The 10,181-nt window shown below is 40.9% G+C and overlaps 1 pseudogene; it reads right to left on the reverse strand.

Annotated features, from left to right (window-relative positions):
• Positions 1–9,451: 9,451 nt before the first annotated feature.
• On the reverse strand, positions 9,452–9,546 carry LOC121446667 (annotated as a pseudogene).
• Positions 9,547–10,181: the final 635 nt, after the last annotated feature.

Genomic DNA, 10,181 nt, shown 5'->3' on the forward strand with positions numbered 1-10,181 from the left:
GTGAATCGCAGGTTAGTCTCTGTGGTGCATTGGCAACTGCGCTGCTTACAAGCAACAATTCAAGGCCACCACACACACGTCTGCATAGCAGAGCCTTTATTAATTGGGTTACTAATCAGTTGCCTTCCAACTCTTTGGTATTCTTTTGCCTGTATTTTCCTACATTAATACCTTTGCTTATCCTACTGATTTTTTAGACCCCAACGTCTATGCCACGAGGCACTCTTGGGCTTTCTCAGTTGAAGGAAGACAGGTGTTGGCATGACCTACTTTCCCTCTGCATGCCTGTGGCATCTCAGATGTGCTCTGTCATAGCAGGCGGGCTCTGTCCAGCTGCTGTAGTTTCCCATGCTTTGCTTTTCTTAGCTGTAAAGAGGGGAGATCACTGAGCTCCTGATGAGTTCTGGGCTTTGAGTTGTATAAGGTGGGTGGAGTATTTCCAATAGTGTCTGGGGCGTGATGAGTGATAAATATTAGGTATTTTATTATAACTATATCATTGTCTTGAACTATTTAGGCTCATATTATTACTAATTTACTAAAGGATTAGAAGAGTGAGCGAATCCCCCCAGGTGCAGCACTGGCTTGTGGGTACTTGTAGGTCATACACTCCTTTGCTGGACTGGTTCCTGAGCAGGTAGCCCAGACAGAGCCTTATTTTCTGGGTTCAGGTGTGACTTCTTCACCTGGCAGTGGGCAAATCCCCCCTCTCAGTTTGTCTCAGCCTTCTCGTCCAGGAACGGAGGCAACATCTCTGTTCTCTCTCTGCATTGCTGATGGGGTTGTTATGGAAATCACTGGACACTGTGTCTAGGCACCATGACTAGCAATAAGAGAATCATGAACAACAATGAATAATAAAAAGCATCGTGAAAAGAGTTCCAGGCACCAGAGAAAGTGGCCCAGGGGAAGAAAAAACTACCCACAATGCCAGAATGATTGCGATTTAATGATTACTGTATTGAAGGTCTAAAATTACAGGACAAACATATTTCTGATAGATAAGAAAGCATCGGAGGTGGAGAATTATGTCAGGACAGGGTATCCTTGTACAAAACTGCTCTAGTGATGGGAAAAAGATTCATAAAGTCTATCTCTTGCCAAAGGGTATGTCAAGTGTGAGATTTACACTCCCCGAGAGTTGTGGGTTGTGATACATGCCATTTATTTGCGTGTCACTGACTCCATAATCATTCCTAGCCAGGGCCCATTCGCGTCTCACTGACCTCCCCTTTCCACTCCGTTCATTCCTCATTACAGACCAGATGTGTGCGCTGACGAATGGCCAAAAATCTAGGGGAATCAAGAGTGGCAGTCTAGAATAGACAGGAGCTCAGGCCCGTGGTGATTCATTCTAATTACATCCAAATCTAACTAATGGCGGAGCCAGTGCAGTGGGCAGAGGGGGAGGCGTGTGGCTCCGGTTTCGGCCTTTTTCTTCTCCTGGAGTCTGACCCCAGTGAACTGTTGGGACTTGATAGCCAGAATCAATAGCTCAGAAAACAATAAGGTCAGCACTGCGAAGATTCAGATTTTCTACCTCCAAACGTAATGGAAGCAAGAGTGGTGTGCTGAGGCGCTGAGGTGCGTCTGACCTTAGCTGACTGACTAATGAAAGCCCGGAGCAGAAGGAGAGATAAAGAGGAGCACAGGGGAGACATGGCTCTAAATATACGCCTAGCAAGAGTCCTGAGTCTACCCTGCAGGCCTGCTGACGCTTGACTTTGCTGTTCTATTAAGAGGAGAAAATCCAAGTTCAGCTTTTATTTCCTCGATAATAACCACATCAAATTTTGTTTGAAAGCAAGGGATTGTTGTTGTATCTCAACACTCCCACTGGAACTTGTGGCACAGAAGTCAGGGCTTTCTACACAGGAAATGCATGTCTATGGGGCATTGTAGGTCTGCATGTTGCTGAATGGGGTTGCCTTCAAAATATCAGATTGTTCCTCTATATCCCTGCAAAACACTTTAGGATCTCGTTAGAAAATGTGGAGGCAAGAAGTGGACTTGGTTGTTAAATAAATGCTGTCTCCAAGTTTGGAATCAATTTCAGTAAGGTTGATGTATCTGAGTTTAAATTTGAAGTTACATGGCAGCTGTGGTCCAGGAGAAAGACCATTTCCTATATTAGAAATACCTTTAACTTCTTTTTTTTTTCTGAAAATATACCAATGACTTCAAAAGTTTTCCAATTAATGCTCATTTATTTCAAATAAACTATTCAACATTTGAGAGTCTATGAACCTTCTTAGCAAGCACTGGGTGTCTGTTTAAAGCAAGCCATTCACAAAAAGAGCTGATGATGTTAACTGAGCCATTCATTGTGTGAAGAAAGACTAGAACATTTCCCACCACAGGGAGCAGAGGCCCCAGTTTAGGCAGACATCAATAATATGGGAAGGGAAACAGAATTGAATCTTGAGTTGGATATAATTAGAACTGAATTTATAATAAAATCCTTCTTGGTACCATATGATCGGAGTTAACTTTTGAATATGAATAAATGTAAGACCTCCATCTACGTGTTGGAAAACAAATGTAGTAGGGGCGGGGTAGAAGTTTATAGCAATAATTTCATCAAAATGTTGACCATCAAGTGTGGTGGCACACACCAGTAATCTCAGCACTTGGGGTTTCCGGAGAGAGAGGGCCACTTGAATCCATGAGTTCAAGGCCAACCCAGGATCATATAAGATTCTGTCTCAAGAAGCAAAATCAAAGGGACAAAAAAGACAACAACAAAATTAAAGCTTTAAGGAAAGTTTCTGCACTAATAAAAGACACCGAGTGTTTTTCCACTAAAATATTCATTAGAGCAATTTTAGCAGTCATAACGGTTTCCAGCTAGACTGTTGAATTATCACGAATGTTTCTAGGCAGTCGAAGCCCGGGACCTGTGTGTTATTTTGTAAGTACAGATAGGTAGAGTATAATATGCTAGTCATTCCTCAGAACCGTGCACCTCCGCTAGTCCTGAAAGATGTGCCATAGTAATTCAGTGTGACTCTCTAAGGAAGCATGCCCTCTGTTCCTTTGGGCTTAGCCTTTTGAGGAGACACACACAGAATTATGCCCACGCACTTATGCCATTAGAAAAGTCTGATTTTAGGACACTCTTGGAAGATTCCCCAAGGTCTTATCTATTCTTCTGAGACATAGGTGGTTTCTAAAGGGCAGGGTGGAGGCTCAGTATTGATCCCTTTGAATTTGCTTGTTGTACTGATTCATTTGAATTGGAAACGCTTCCTTTATTCTTTAAAGGAAAAATGTCAGGAATCACTTAATTCAATAAGCTCTGTTTAGAACAAGCACATGGGTCTTCATAACGTCTGCATCTATGCAGAAAGCGTGTGAGCATGATGCCTACCCCAGTATGGAAACCTGAGGACCATGGGAGTCCAACTGAATAGAGAGTTTGAGTGGGTGCTTTCTATTTTTATTTCAAAGAAATTTTTGTTTTTAGGAATATGTCAAGGCCACATTGTGATGATGAAATGAATTGCCATATGGCCTGATGGGAAGAAAGGAGGAGACCGGGGTCTCTTTAGGGGTCTGCTTCCAGTGGTTTAAAACACTGCACCAGATCTTCTTAATGTTTCTACTGCATCCTTCTACCAGTGTTAACTATACCTGGGTTATCCTTTACCTGGGGATGGATGTATCTTAGCTTAGACCTGTAACGGTGACCATGATACCCTTGAAAAGGGCTGGTGAGTTATTACACCAAGCATCAGGATTTGGGTTTACCCAATGTTCTCCCTCGACTAGACTGGGCCTGTGCATACATTCTTGGTGAGAATGACACATTGTCCTCCACTTCCTGTTTCTGTCAGGAAGTACATTGCATCCTGACAATGGTGGTGGTGTTAATTTATTCTAGTTATTCCACTTGGGTTCACCTCATTTTCTGGTCATACTCATTGAGTTTTCTCCTTAATTTACATAAGCTGGCAGGGTTTGTAGTTCTGCGGTTTCTGATAAACCCGTTGACCTGTTGTTCCAGCATGAGAACAACAATTCTCTTCTGCACTCACTCTGTTCCTCCTGCCCCTTTGCCGTCAGCCCTGTTTCCACATAGCATGCTGACAGCTGTTGACTCTGGTTTAAGACACCTTAGTTTTGCTATGGTAAAATGAATCAAAAGCATATCCACGTTTTTGTATGAAGCAAGTTTATCCTTTTCTCTCATGCTCCATGACAATATAGCTTATCCACTCATCAGATTCACAGGTATCAGTTTTTGTTGACTGCCAATAAAGATGCTACAAACACTGCATACAGGTTACAGGTCAAGAGGCATGTGGCTTCTGTAGAAGGAAGCTCAGTTGTTCCAGCATCATGGAGTTGCCTGTTCCTTTTGAGAGGGCATGTTTACACATCCATGTGAGTCGGTGTCTGAACTCCTGTGTGAGCTGTCATGTAGACCTTTTTACCAAGGCCTCATTGTCTATGTTGACATCATTCTATAGTAAGACTGGGCACTGTGCAGTATGAATTCTGATCTTGTATTTCTGTCACCACATGATTTTGGCTCTTCTAGTTCCTTCATCTTTCCATATCTGTATTTTAAAAATAGCTTAACAATAGTTATTCTCCTCCAAAACCAACCACAAAGACAAACTGAACACAGCCTAGTCAGTCTGGAATTTTCACTGGGATTACAACAGATCTATAGATACATTTTTAAAAAATATTTATTTATTTATTTATTTATTATGTATACAGTATTCTGTCTGTGTGTATGTCTGCAGGCCAGAAGAGGGCACCAGACCTCATTCCAGATGGTTGTGAGCCACCATGTGGTTGCCGGGAATTGAACTCAGGACCTTTGGAAGAGCAGGCAATGCTCTTAACCACTGAGCCATCTCTCCAGCCCTATAGATACATTTTTAAACTTCAAACTGTTTCATTATAACAGTATATAATATAATCCATTTATTTAGTCCTCTTTGGTTTATTTGATCAATATTTAATAGTATTCAGCATTTGCTTAGATTTATTTTTTAGTATATTCTTTGTAAGTTTTCATTATCATATTTAGGGGAGTCCCTTCTACTCCTTGTTTGTTGAGTATGTTTATAATTAGTAGATATCTATTTTTTTCATTTTTCCAATATTAATTTATGGTGGTTACTTTTGCCATATGTTTTCGTTTGTACTACCTAATGATCTTTAATGAACAAATGTTTATTTAAAAATCATCTAGGAACCAACCCAAATGTCCATAAACAGATGAACAAATAATAGTAATATGTTATACATATAAAATGGTATATTATTCAGCTCTAAAGAAAAATAAAGTCATCTGATTTGCAGGAGAATGGATGGAGTTAGAATGTATAATATCAAATGTGGTCACTCAAACAACTCAGAAAGAAAAGGAAACACACTACTTTATATGTGGTACTAACCTATAGTTTGTTGAATGTATGTAAACAGTCTTAAGTACTGGGATCGTAGAGCATTTAGAAAGGAGACGAAGGAAGGTGACATTAGGTAATAAGGAGGGATGGAATGTAGGTAAGGGGCACATGAATCATGGAAGAGAATATAAAGTTGATTTTCTCGCTTAAATTCTATCATAGCTTTTTGAATGATAGATATGCATAAAAATGTAATTGATGGTGAGAGTATAAAACCTTAAGTAAAGTTCCATGGCTTCAGAACAGCCTTTCTAACTATGTGGAAGGTCATAGAGTTTGGGACAGGCAAGAATGTGTTTGAGTGGCTACCTTGGCCTAGCTATGTGATGTTTTCATTTGTTAGTTCACTATAATATAGGTATTTAAAAAATAATATAGAACAAGAAAATCCAGAGATTCATACAAAATGTGAAGTCACTGTCACTTACTGGTTGAAATACTCAAGTTTATATGTATTTTTGTACGTAAAAATTGGGTATATGTGGTAATGTGTGTCCTCTGAGCGGTGCTTGAACAGTTGTGTTTATGAAAACTCCTGTTCAAATTGTGTATGTGGTAAATTTTCATGAAATTAAATATCATTTTGAAATAGGAATCACTGACCACAGTACAATACAAAGCAGGACTGTTCTGAGTTTCAAATATTCAGAAGATCTCTGATATTAGTACCGCTGTCTTCCAGGAAGGCAGATTAAGGAGCCAAGGCACAGAGGAGATTAATGCAAATTCCTGAAGCCATTGCAAGTCCAGGAGAGTGGGTCTGAACTTTCTTTCTTTCTTTCTTTCTTTCTTTCTTTCTTTCTTCCTTCCTTCCTTCCTTCCTTTCTTTCTTTATCTTTCTCTTTCTCTCTTCCTCTCTGTCTCTTTCTGTCTCTCTCCCTCCCCTCTCCATCCCTGCGTTCTTTCCTTTCTTTCTTTCTTTTTTTCTTTCTTTCTTTCTTTCTTTCTTTCTTTCTTTCTGTGTTACAACATAGTCTTCATTTCTTTAAAAAGAATATCTTTATTGCATTGTTATTTATTTAATTGTGTGTGCATGCTGTTTGTGCACCAGTGCCTATGGAGGTCAGAGGACGATTTGCAGAAGTCAGCTCTCTCCTACCTTGTGAATTTTGGCATGGGATTCAGGTCTTCAGGCCTGGCAGCATGTGCTCTTACCCACTGAGTCAACTTGCTATCTTAATATATGCAACTTGGAAGCCTATCTTCTCGTAGGGACACGTTGCTTGATGGACAGTGTAAGGAAATCCCTCTCTTACAAATCCCTTTTCCACCTCCTTTGTGTCAAGTCTATACATTTTATGGATGTAAATTTTTTTTGGATGTATGGATTTTTTTCGACACAGAATATGGTTACACTTTAACTTTTATAGGCAGTTGCCTCTTGTCTGTCTTGTATGGTGAAGGAGTTTCTAATGCTTTCCTTACAATGTCTGTCTCTGACAATAAACTCAATTTTTTCACTTTGAGAGAGTTGGGTTTTTCTTTCTCTCTCTCTCTCTCTCTCTCTCTCTCTTTCTCTCTCTCTTCTACTTATTTTGCTTTTTCTTTTGGGATGCTGTCTCACTGTGTATCCAAGGCTGGCCTTGAACTACATCAACACCTGTTCTGGCTCGGCCTCCCAAGTGCTAGGATTCCAAGTGTGTACCACTACACTCAGCAAGACAGTTTATATTTCTACTTGATTACTGAAATAATATTTTGGCTATGTAGAGAATTCAGGTTTGATCACAGGTTGTTATCCCAGCACTTGAAAAAAAACATTATTTGTTTCTGGTTTGCACTGTTTCTGAGATTTGTACAGTAATTCCATTTCTTTCCCTGTACGTCTAACGCAATCGCTGTCTACATATTTTGCACACATATCCCCCTCCTCTGAACTCTCTCATGACAGTTCCCTTCTTGTGGTTTTCAACCTTTGCGCATGCTCTGTGCAATGGACAGTGTCTTGTAGCTACTCCACATCTTACTGTGTTTATCTGTGTACTTTAAAATTTTTTTATCTATTTTTATTTCATGGGCATTTCTGTTTTGCCAGCATGTATAGCTGTGTAAAAGTGTCAGATCCCCTGAAACCGGAGTTACAGGCAGTTATGAGCTGCTAGCAATTGAATCCGGGTCCTCTGCAAGAGCAGCCAGGGCTCTTAACCACTGAGCCATCTCTCCAGCCCAATATCTATGTCTTATTGCCTGTCAATAACCAAAGAAAATTCCTAGTTCTTGTTTCCTCAGGACATTTTTTTTCTGCCTCACTGTTCTCTCTTCTCACTCAAGGATTCTAGTTACATACGTGCCGCTCCATCTGATCAACATACACGCTCGCACGTTATCCATCAGGATGACATTTGTGTACTTGTGTTATCCAACTTAAAAATCATTGCAGTTTCAATCTTAAAATAAATTTTAAAATTGCTAAATGCTTTAAGAGAAGTTTCCTATTATATTGCCTGTGAAAAATCACCTTCTAAACATTTTGTGTATATCATTTCAATGCAGATGTAATTAAATATATTCCCTTCCCATTCAGGCACATACACACATATAATTAAAATAATGTATGGGTAATAATATACTTCTTATTTTATTCCACTTTATACAGGTCATCTTGTCATGTAGGTATATATATTTGCACCAATTCTTCTCATAGCTGTGTTGTATTCTAGTGTATGGGTGCAACCCTGATTTGAGGAACAAATTCACTATTGATGGGTCGTTTATGGAATTTTGATTTACAGCCAGCGAACAGTGTTGCAACAGGTATGGGTTACGTATATTTGTATCACAAATATTATATTAACATTACTAGATGAAAGTCTCCTGAGCCATGTCTAGGAAGGTGTTTTTTGTGTGATTACAGTATAAGGGAACACTTAAGGGGAGAAGGGCACGGAGACTAACCAGAGCTGGGAATACTGTGAAATCCTGAGCGAGGCATCAGCTGGTGGATCACTCTGTTTAGCCTGGGGTGTGGCTATCACGAGCTAGGACAGCCACATTGGAGCTGCCATGCTGGAGTCAGTGCTGCGCTTGGAGAGTGGGATCAGGGTCAGTGCCTCTGCCTTCTCCCAAATTCTGCGGTCTATCCACAGTTTGAGTTTCCTCTGCTGGAATGTCCGTTCTTTTTGTTTGTTGTAACTCTCCACAGACACACAGCTCTAACCTTGAGATGATTTGAAGCCAAATCACGCTGTGAGGACTTTATCAGTGGTTCATATTGACCTTGTGATCAGCACGGTGATAGTCGGACCCAAAGCGTCTGCTTTGATTCCCTGGTCAAGGAGAGGTATTCTGACCCTTGTTAATTGATACATTTAGAAGGAGCATGGAAAATAAAATGTCTACGAGTTAACCCTCAGAAAGGAACCTAAGGGGGCTGGGGATATAGTTCCACAGCAATGGACTTGCATGCCTGAGGCCCCAGGGCATGATCCTGGTACCTCAGAAACAACAACCAGCAAACTCCAATAGTGCAACTTCCCTCAAACACAGCATGACAGGGTACATGTTAAACTGTGACACAGTGAAGCCTGAAGCATTCAACACAGCCAGCACACTATGCGACAATCCAGACATATCGCTTGTTTGAGGTAATGCTGGGAGCTGGCAGGCACCCAGGGTGAAAAGACCTCTTCCCGTCTTCTTGGGCCACCCAGCTGCTGGCCTTTGCTCTAGGGCCTCAGTTTTGGGAGCCTCCCAACCTCTCCTCTGTCTCTGTCTTAGTTCGCAACCTGTGTCACGACTCCTGGGGCGGGGGGGGGGGGGCATCAAACAATATTTTCACAGGGTTGTGTATCAGATATCCTGCATATCAGATATTTACATTAACATTCATAAAGGGAGCAAAATTATAGTTAAGTCGTAGCAATGAAAATGAATAATTTCGTGGTTAAGGGTCACCACAACCTAAGGAACCGTATTAAAGGGTCGCATCATTAGAAAGGTTGAGAACCACTAGTCTAAATGATTCGTTATTTTTTCCTTATGTTTTGCTTTTCTCTAACTTCTTATTCCCCATTTCTTTCTTTGTTAACAATATGGAACTCTTCATGAATTCGTGGGTCATCCTTGTGTCGGGGCCATGCTAATCTCTGTAATTTACTGTATGTGCTGCTGAGGTGAGCAAGCGCCCTGTTTCTGAAAGCTCAAGGCTGTGCTCTTTCACCCAATGAGAGAGAATTTAGTTGGCACTTCTGTAAACTATTGTGACATCATTTTATATAACGATGGGGTCCATAGTCTGATTTCAGATCCATATCAACAGCTTTTCTTTCAATACATTTTACTCAGGTAAAATGGAATTCATGCATGAACTATTATCAGCAACACACAACGATATCTTTACACATGCTAATCTCTTCTGGCAAATGCCTAAACCACCACTGCCATGTGTTAACTGATGGACTTTCCCCCAGAGTGCCTTCTTTCTTGGCGAATGCCAAGCTTGAGTGGTGGTTGCATGTTTTCCTCGTGTTCCGCACTGCTCTGGGTTTGGACATAGAAGCCAATTTTAATACTTTTACGCCGAGTGTGAGATCTATGCCGTAGTCCACAGGGTTTCAGACTGCTAGTCCTTTTCCTGTCAGCCGACATCCTTTTCCTGACCTCTCTTTGAGTAGCCTAGGGTAGCCTCTTTGAGAGTCCCCCAGCCCAGCTTCCTGAATGTTGGGATTACGGGCATATGCTTCCACAGCCAAATGACCCCTTCTTGTTGCTGCTGCCCCCACAGTAGGTGATTGATGAGTGCTTGCCAAAGGCAAT

This window comes from Microtus oregoni, unplaced genomic scaffold, assembly GCF_018167655.1.
Source record: "Microtus oregoni isolate MIOR12 unplaced genomic scaffold, Mior012 000003F_ref0000135, whole genome shotgun sequence".
In the NCBI taxonomy this organism is placed as follows: Eukaryota; Metazoa; Chordata; class Mammalia; order Rodentia; family Cricetidae; genus Microtus; species Microtus oregoni.